General features: G+C 43.5%; 1 long non-coding RNA gene across 1 annotated transcript; it reads left to right on the forward strand.

Annotated features, from left to right (window-relative positions):
* LOC110402370 lies at positions 6,483–8,149 on the forward strand. The gene is made up of 3 exons (XR_002441056.1): positions 6,483–6,592; positions 7,101–7,275; positions 7,905–8,149. It is a non-coding gene; the product is annotated as an uncharacterized LOC110402370 (long non-coding RNA).

The raw sequence follows: 8,435 nt of genomic DNA on the forward strand, positions 1-8,435 counted from the left end.
ATATTTTTGACTTTCAATGAATTATTTTCAATTTACAAGCCATAAGTAACCAAAATCTATTATTATCTCCTTGCTGGAATTGATCCAGCAAAAATTGGTAATTATCACACTGCTTGTGGGGTATCAGCTATAAACAAACATTTGCACATGCACTATAAAATGCTGCCCAGCAACATGAAAATGAAGAATAGACAAGACTGCTTTTACAAAAACAAATAGATATATATATATCATTTTATCATTTTTGTGTAAGGGCAATCATTTGAAATCCTTCTCTGAGCCAAAAATCAAAAATAAAAATCACAGGACACAAGCAAGCAGAGGGATTTTCAGTAATTGTATCTTTCACATCTATCTTCTGCATAGATAGCTGTGAAATACTGCGTGTGAGCAAGTATAAAAATGTACTTGAAGTACTTCTCTTAGATGGAATCTCGTCTCCTTGAAATTGCCTTTCACATGAAAGATGCCTATTGACAACCAGCAGTTTAACTAGCTAGGAATATATATAGTCAGCTACCACTCAGCCTTAAACTGTTATCTGATTTGTCCCATAAAGCAAAATATACGAGGTACATGATACAGCGTGGGGATAATGTACAATAAACATAACTTACACAGCAGGAAAATGAGTTCCCGTTGGATCTTCTCACAACAGAATCAGCTGTGGAGGAATCCTCCCAGTCTGATCAAACTGTTTTCTTGTTTATATTTCTTATCCCAAAAGCATAATTAAAAATAGTCTTTTTGGTGAGATAGCCCTATAATAGCTTCTAAATGACGTATTCTAGTGAAGCCTGCCAATTTTTTTTTCGCCTTTGAAAATTAAATGGATATTACTTCCTGCAGTTGTAAGGGAGCCATACTACTCTTTTCTCAGCTTTTCCACCTGAATCCTTTCAGAACAAGTGATTTGTGTGGTTTTTGTAGGTTTCTTCTTAGGATATGAGAAGCTGTGCTTCGTAAAGAATGGAATCTGAATGTACTTACAAGATTTTCAAAAATCATTAAGTTTGAAGCTATAAAGCCTTCTGAATAAGAGCTTGCTAAGTATGTTTACATTTCAGTAACAGAAATTATTAACTTATGTCTCCATTAGAAGATCAAGTGGAAAAAAAAAAAGCCTTATCTGTAGCGCTGGATTTATTACATGTTTTCATACATATTAATCATCACTTTAGATATTCTATCTCCCTTTAAGTATTTGGAAAGAAAGTCTTTACATAGCTCGTATTCGCAAATATTTGCTATAAAATCAAAGGCACAGGTTCTGGGCTGAGGTTCTTCACCTGTGCACGTGCTTTCTAAATGCTGGCACTGAGGGATTTGATGCTACTGTTCTTTTTTAACCCATAACCTTCAGGCCACGCACTGTGGAAAATCATACAAGTTTTCTTTGTTGCTTCAGGACCCAAAGACCAAGTGGAGTTTGTCCTATTAGATATGGCAGAAAAGCAGGTCAGGAGGCCCTGTGCCCTGGGGAACCCATCAATCCCATACACAGCCAGTACAGCCTTTGGCTGAAAGGGTTCCTGGAATACGTGTTGTGATAGCCACAACTCTATTATTCCAGTGTGCGTTTTCTGAACATGGAAAAAGAGCGTTATTGGGTAACCTAGTGAGACAAAAACAAAAGGAGATGGGGTAGGGAAGTCTGTCAGATATAAGCATGGTGAGAAAGCTGAAATGGTAATACAGGGCCCTAGGGGTGGAGTCAGAGCAGTCAGGGCCCACCACAGCCCATGGGTGGGCAACATCACAGACTCTTCCAGCAGCAGCTTTGGTACTTGCAGCTCCATGCACAACAAAGTCATGACTGTTTGCAAAAACAAGCATGTCAAGGCCAGTGGTGGATTCGTTCTGGCCACATTTATGAGGTACACAGTTAATTGGCTCCTAAGTTCTGAGGCTTGTTAGCATTACGCAGACTTCGTTCTGAATAGTGAAGGAAAAAAAAGGCCAAAGTGAGTTGGACCAACTTTGGCCATAAATGGGTTTGCAGGAAGCGTAAAATTTGGGGAAACATATATACTTAGTGCCCCAAATTCCCCAAACTTCTCCTTGTAGTCGTAAATTTGCTGCAAACTCCGTATGAATTTTGTCTATTCCTACTGCCCATTTCTCACTAGTTTTCTTGATTTACGTATTCTTAATTACTTCTCAGTTAGATTATGAATACTTCATACAAACATAGTAAAGTACGGCCTCTGATTTGGGTCCTGGCAATGGCATTTTAAACATATGTATCAGCTTAACGTTTAGTTTTCAAATGGAATGCAAATTAAATTAATCTTTCAAAAGAAACAATCATTTTTCACTTCCCTCAGTGCTTGTGTCCTGCAGAATTTGTTCACTGTTTAAAAAGACAGTGCTTAAACTTAAAGTAAACAAGCCTGCTCTCTCAGAACAAGCCCTGTTGTCTTTTGTTATTCCAGATCTGCTCTTGATGGAGAGACATCATCAAGACAACTTTGTCATTTTCCTGTCAGGACTCTTGCTGCAGCCTTACACAAAGCCTTGCAAGCTGTTGGAAATAATATACCTTTCTGGTGTACCACTATCCACTTCACTACCACTCGGGAGTCTACTTCCAGGTACTGACAAACATTTTTCTTGATTTCCTTGACTTTGTTAAAAGCTTCTTTAAACCACAAATGCTTTTTTTCTCCATTTATAGCTATAGGGCAACCAGTTTGTGGAATTGATTCCTTTCCCATTGACAGCATGGTCCAGAAAGCAGTGGAGCAGAGAGCCCTACTTGCAAGCAGTGATTCTGGCCCCATGCTATGATTTTGGAAATCATCCGGCATTCTTGGTTATGGAAATATCCTGAGTGCAGAGGGGAACTGGGAATGGAGGTGCAGGGAGTGGTGGGCAGGAGCATGCATCTCCCTCATCCAGCTGGGGAGGGAAATGGAAGCTAGGATGACAGTTCAGGGCTGTAGTTTCCATTAGCATCATAAAAATAACATATTCAGCATAAAAAATAACATATTCTTCCACAGGCCCTCTGAGACCAGAGTCTCTTCCTCCTGACAGTTAAATTATGGAGAAATATCTTCCAGGACTCATCTTTGATCTGAAGCAACCAGTTATTTGCTATTTGGGACACCTCTGGACACTTTTAGCCGGTGCCACCTGAAAAAGTTTGGTGGGACACATGGTACCTGGGGTCAGCTCTGTGGGGAGGGCACAGAAGAATCCAGTTAATCTTAGAGATTTTCTACATCTTGTGTCCTTAAAAATAATTCTAACTTTAGAGCTTAAATCAGCACCGTGGGGGGCACCCAGCGTTCCTCCTAACACAGCAGCCCAAGGCTGCCCAGAGGCATTACCACTACTGCATTGAAGCTTGCTGTGAGGTGGAAATACTACCCTGGAGTTCATGACTTCGTAGCTCTAAGAAAAGACATAACCATCAGATCTTATTATTACCATTGTATGCACAGCTCGGTAGGAAGAGAAGATCCAAGACAGAACTCTGGGAACCAGTAAATCCCCAAAAAGTTATTTGTGGAGAAAACAAAATGCAAAACCCAAGCAGGTGGAAGGAACAGGCTTAGCTTCCCAGCTGCAGAGTACAGACACCTCCTGAAAACAAGAATTTACGACCTCAGCATCGTCGTGTGACCAGCACATTAATGGGAAAACTCCCTCCCGGTTTGTAACTGCACCCTGACCAGCATGAGCCGGTCCATTAAAAATGTGAATTTGCCTAAGACATTTTTTTTTTTTTTTTTGCAAAGATTTTATAGATCTTGGATGAAATTTCTGATCAAATCAACGAAAGAGACTAAGATAAGGGAAACCCAGGTTTGAGGCAGTGCCCTCACTCATTCCAGTCCAAGCATTCATCTCTCATTCTCCTCCTCTTTAGCTCCATAAATATTTATTCTTACAAAGTGGAAGAGCTTTAGATGGTACAGATCAAAAGCAACTGTGCAAATCTGTGCCCATGACCAAGCCCTGCTCCACACAGGCTGCAGGAGGGCAGCTTGGAGCTCCAGCCTCAGCCCATCCTTACCCCCCTCCACAGCCCTGCCAGGGCTGGGGAAGGAGCTGCTTCATCTGCATGATGAAAGTTGTTACCTACATCTACATGCTATTTGTCTCATTTTGTGTCATTATTAATAATTATTTTTATTTTTAGAGCTATGTGTTGGCACCTGATGCTTACATACCCATGCTACAAGCCTTTGTAGGAATCACAGAATCACAGAACCGCCAAAGTTGGAAAAGACTTCCAAGATCATCCAGTCCAACCCTCCACCTACTGCCAATATTTCCCCACTAAACCAATGCTGAAAGTATTCACTGCCCTTCCCTTTGATGACAGTTCATTGAAAGGAAACCCCGTTAACAATCCGGTGGAGCTCAGTGCATGTGGGATGGCAACGCCAGTATTAGCTCAGGTTGTTTTATGTTGGCTCTCTGCTCTGAGCAGCAGTGCTGCCAGCAGAGCGATCAGGCAGGATTTCACACACAGTTACAGCCTGAGGATGAAGTTTGATGACTTGCAGAAAATACCGGGAGATTGATCTACTACTGGAGACATACAGCCTGCTTACAACTACTGGGAAAAAAAGAAAAACAAAGTATTCACTTTCTAGGGCCCACTTGTTTTAATTATAACTCAGATCTATGAGTGACACCATAAACATGCTAAAATATTAATACAAATATCTATGCACGGGGGAGAAATAATTGGGTGGAGGTTTTATCTCCTGACAGAGGAAAAAGCCAATTTAAAAAAAAATATATTACTTACTTCCCTCAGAGGTTAGCTACAAGGAACTCATAGGTCACATAAAAGTGCAACGATAAAAAATGCAGGTGCTGTGAAACATTTATAAAGCGAAAGTACGAGGGAGTATGTAGTTCAGAATCTGAAATGACATTTTGGCATGGAACAGATCTCCCAGGGGGCTGCTCTGAAACTTCCAGAAACTCTTAAAATGACATCTTTCAAAATGAACAATCATCAAACACGCCAAAGTTGTTACCTCAAAGTGCTTCGCTGATAAGTCGGGCTGGGAATATGCTAAAAATAAGCTGCCTGGTTTCACAGCTTGCAGCCCTGACCCACACGGGCCGTGCCTGCGCCGTCTGCTGTGGGTCAGCATGATTCCACCTGTGTTAACCTGGGTTTATTTTGGCAGAACGGGGGGATGGCAGTGGGGGACCGCATCCCAGGGGTGAGGGAAAGGCCCAGTGCAGTGGAATACAGTGGTGGGCACTGACCCGAGCTGGGATGAGATGTGCTCACCCTTAGGGTCAGCCCAATGCAGCTCCCAAGGGGTGACATCGCGTGGTGGCAGCTCTCAAATGGTTGAGTTGGTATGATTGAGCCTGTTCGGTTTAGAGGGGAAATGGGAGGGCAGGAAATGAATGGTACAATGCAGGCATATAGTCATTTCCTTAATCAGTTCTGTGGAATTCTGACAAAAAAAAAAACAAACAAAAAAAACTTGAAAGGAAATTCCCTTTTTTGTGTAATGCATAATTAACCCACAAACCTCTCTATTCCACAGCCCCCAGTAAACATTAAAGCACTGGAGGATAAGATGGGTTTGCTACTGTTCTTACATTTGCCAGGGTTCTTTTCTTCCCTAAAAATGGAAATCCTGAGGTGTTAACCACAGCCTGACAGGAGTCTGGCACTTACAGGAACAGTATTTCACAGCAAGTTTCTTCCATGTGAATCAAAGATACTAACCATTGACAAAAACAGAAGAAAAGAAGAAACGGTCCACTGCATCCACCCATTGATCTTCCTCTAACCCCAGTGATGCTTTTGCATTCATTTCCTTAACTACTACAGATACAAGAAGTCCCTTCTGCCCCCAGATGAAAGGTTTATTGAAGCTTAGAGCTCTCAGTGCAGCCTGGAGGAATGCGTAGCACAAAATCTACCACTGCAGAAACACTTCTGGCCATTGCCTCTGCCTTGGCCACAAGGTTCCAAGAGATGCTGAGTGACATCGCTCAGCCCCATCAGTCCTTCCTCCAGCCCCAGTGCTGAGCTGCTGGCACAGCTGTAGGTCTGATCACCCACTCAGTCAGTTCTCTTCTGCAGCAGCAATCTGGATGACTTTAAGCATGTATAAGTAGCAGGGTGCACTCCCCCTGCGTGCACTTGTGTAAATCCAGGTTAGCAGACAGGCACTCAGCATTATGGAGAATGAGCTTCCTGCAAGTGTTTGTTAACCTCCTGAGGAGAGAATGGGTTATCCCCTTTTATTGATGAGAAGCCAATAAAAAGGTCAGCTCGGGCTTTCGAAATCAGTGCCTGGCTCCTAAGCGAGCAGTCCAAACCACACAGGTGCTAGAGTCTACAAAGAAAAGGTCATAAAGATTTTAGGATGCTTATTACAAAACAAACAAAAAAACATATTCCCACTTCCCTGCCGCCACAGACGCCTCTGTGCTGCTTGAGAATTCCCCACTGCACAAAGCCAGCTGGAGGCAGGCACATCTACAGCAGGCAGCGCGTGGGGGGACGTTGTTTCCAAGCACTCATATCATTGAGTCTGCAAGGGGAAAAAGCACTTCAACAGCAGCACAACAGCAGGGGCAGGGTGCGGGCTTCCTGGTGAGTAAATGTTTTCTTTGCGACTGTATCATAACCGCTTTGTAGCAGTAAGGAAACTTGATAGAAAGAAACAGAATCGGTGCCCGTACAGTTATTTAATTCAGAGGGGGTGAATTCAGCAGCCGGAGCAAATGGTGGGTGGTTGTTCAGCTGGTGGAATAGCGACGTGGCTGCACGGACGTCAGTGAGGCTGTGACATCCCAGCTAAGGATGGTGTCCAGAGCCAAATACACATTTGCCCCTTTCTTCCATACTTTTAGCATTAACTCTGGTTCTAGAAATTCAACCCCCTGAAAGGGGATCACAGAAAAGAGAGCAATGCAAGCCGCTCCTTTTTGCCTATCAACCTGCCCTTCTGCTAATTGCATGATTTTGCCCTAAGCAAATGATAAAAATGGCACTTGGTTCATTTTCTCTGTGTTCTTAATTCCGGATGGGAAACACTTGCAATGCACTGCATAAGGCAATGCTGCTTCCAGTCCATTTTCAATCCAAGGTATCTCCGCAGGATTTACAGCAGTGTAACGTGGAGCAGAAGTTGGTTGAACGCTGTCAGGACAGAAACCCTGCTGGCTTGGTAACACAACAACGCGCAGATGAAAGGCCCCGAGCTCCTTATCCAGCTCTGCACACAAATCACACGTAACTGGGTTGACTTAACTTCGCTCTAAAATTCAATGGCGGTAATGAATTTTTACATCTTCTCTGCTATTAGTGACTCGCGTGTAATAATCCCCATAATATTATCTCAAATTCCTATGATACTACAATATTAATGGAAATGTAAAACTCAACCGCTAAAACTTAAAACCGATTAATAAAATATCCCGTCAAACAGATTCATTTCACTTCCTAAAGCAAAGCGCTTCACTTGATCTCAGAGCATTAGCTATTTGAAATGCTAAAGCATTCTTCTTTCAGTTTTAAGGGATTTTTCCGCAGGCAATGAGTTGTTTGCCACTGCTCACACTGCAGCCTTCCCCAAAAAAAGAATCCCGCTCCGCATCCTGGCTCAGGCTCTGAGTGCCTAACAGGAATAGTTACAGATGCTGCAGTGAGCTAATTGGGTTTTGGAAATGGTTTGGGAAGTGATGCTCTCTCAGGTTTCCTTCTTTGTTTGGAGAAACACGATTTGCCAGTTAAAATTAGGATCTCTGCATGAGCAGATCTTCAGTCACATCTGCTTTAACGGTCTGGATGGGAGGCTGAGGAAAGGCAAATTGAGGAGAGCTCCATGCTAAAGCCCTGGATGTGAGATTTCTTGGATCTGAGTACCAAAGTTCAATGTAAATTTGTACTGACTTTATTGCAGAGGACGTGCCATGGAAAGCCGCATCCGAGGTTGATCTGTGGAGGTAAAAGCACCCAGCACCTCCTCACGACTGCCAGAAAATCACACAGGGTGATGAGCAGGGCGAAGCCCTGTCCTTGGCCATGGGCTGAGCTCGGACTATGCTGAGGTCACTTTGCTCAGCACCGCTCACAGCAGTGGGACTCTCGGTGGCTGTGGTCAGGGGATGCACAGGGAACAGGTTGCCCGAGGAGGCTGTGGATGCCCTGTCCCTGGAGAAATTCAAGGCCAGGCTGGACATGGCTCTGGGCAGCCTGGTCTAGTGGTTGGCAACCCTGCACTCAGCAGGGGGGTTGGAACTCGATGATCCTTGGGGTCCTTTTCAACCCAGGCCATTCTATGATTCTACGATGCATTCTGCTCCCCAGGTAAAGAGCAAAGCCACTCACACTGCTCCAAAGCTCAGCTTCCAGGTACAGATGTACGACATAAAACCGCTCACAGGGGCTCCTTGGCCTTCACCAGAAGCTTCTTTGTTTTATAAGCTCCGTT

The sequence above is a fragment of the Numida meleagris genome, chromosome 7, assembly GCF_002078875.1.
Source record: "Numida meleagris isolate 19003 breed g44 Domestic line chromosome 7, NumMel1.0, whole genome shotgun sequence".
Taxonomy (NCBI): Eukaryota; Metazoa; Chordata; class Aves; order Galliformes; family Numididae; genus Numida; species Numida meleagris.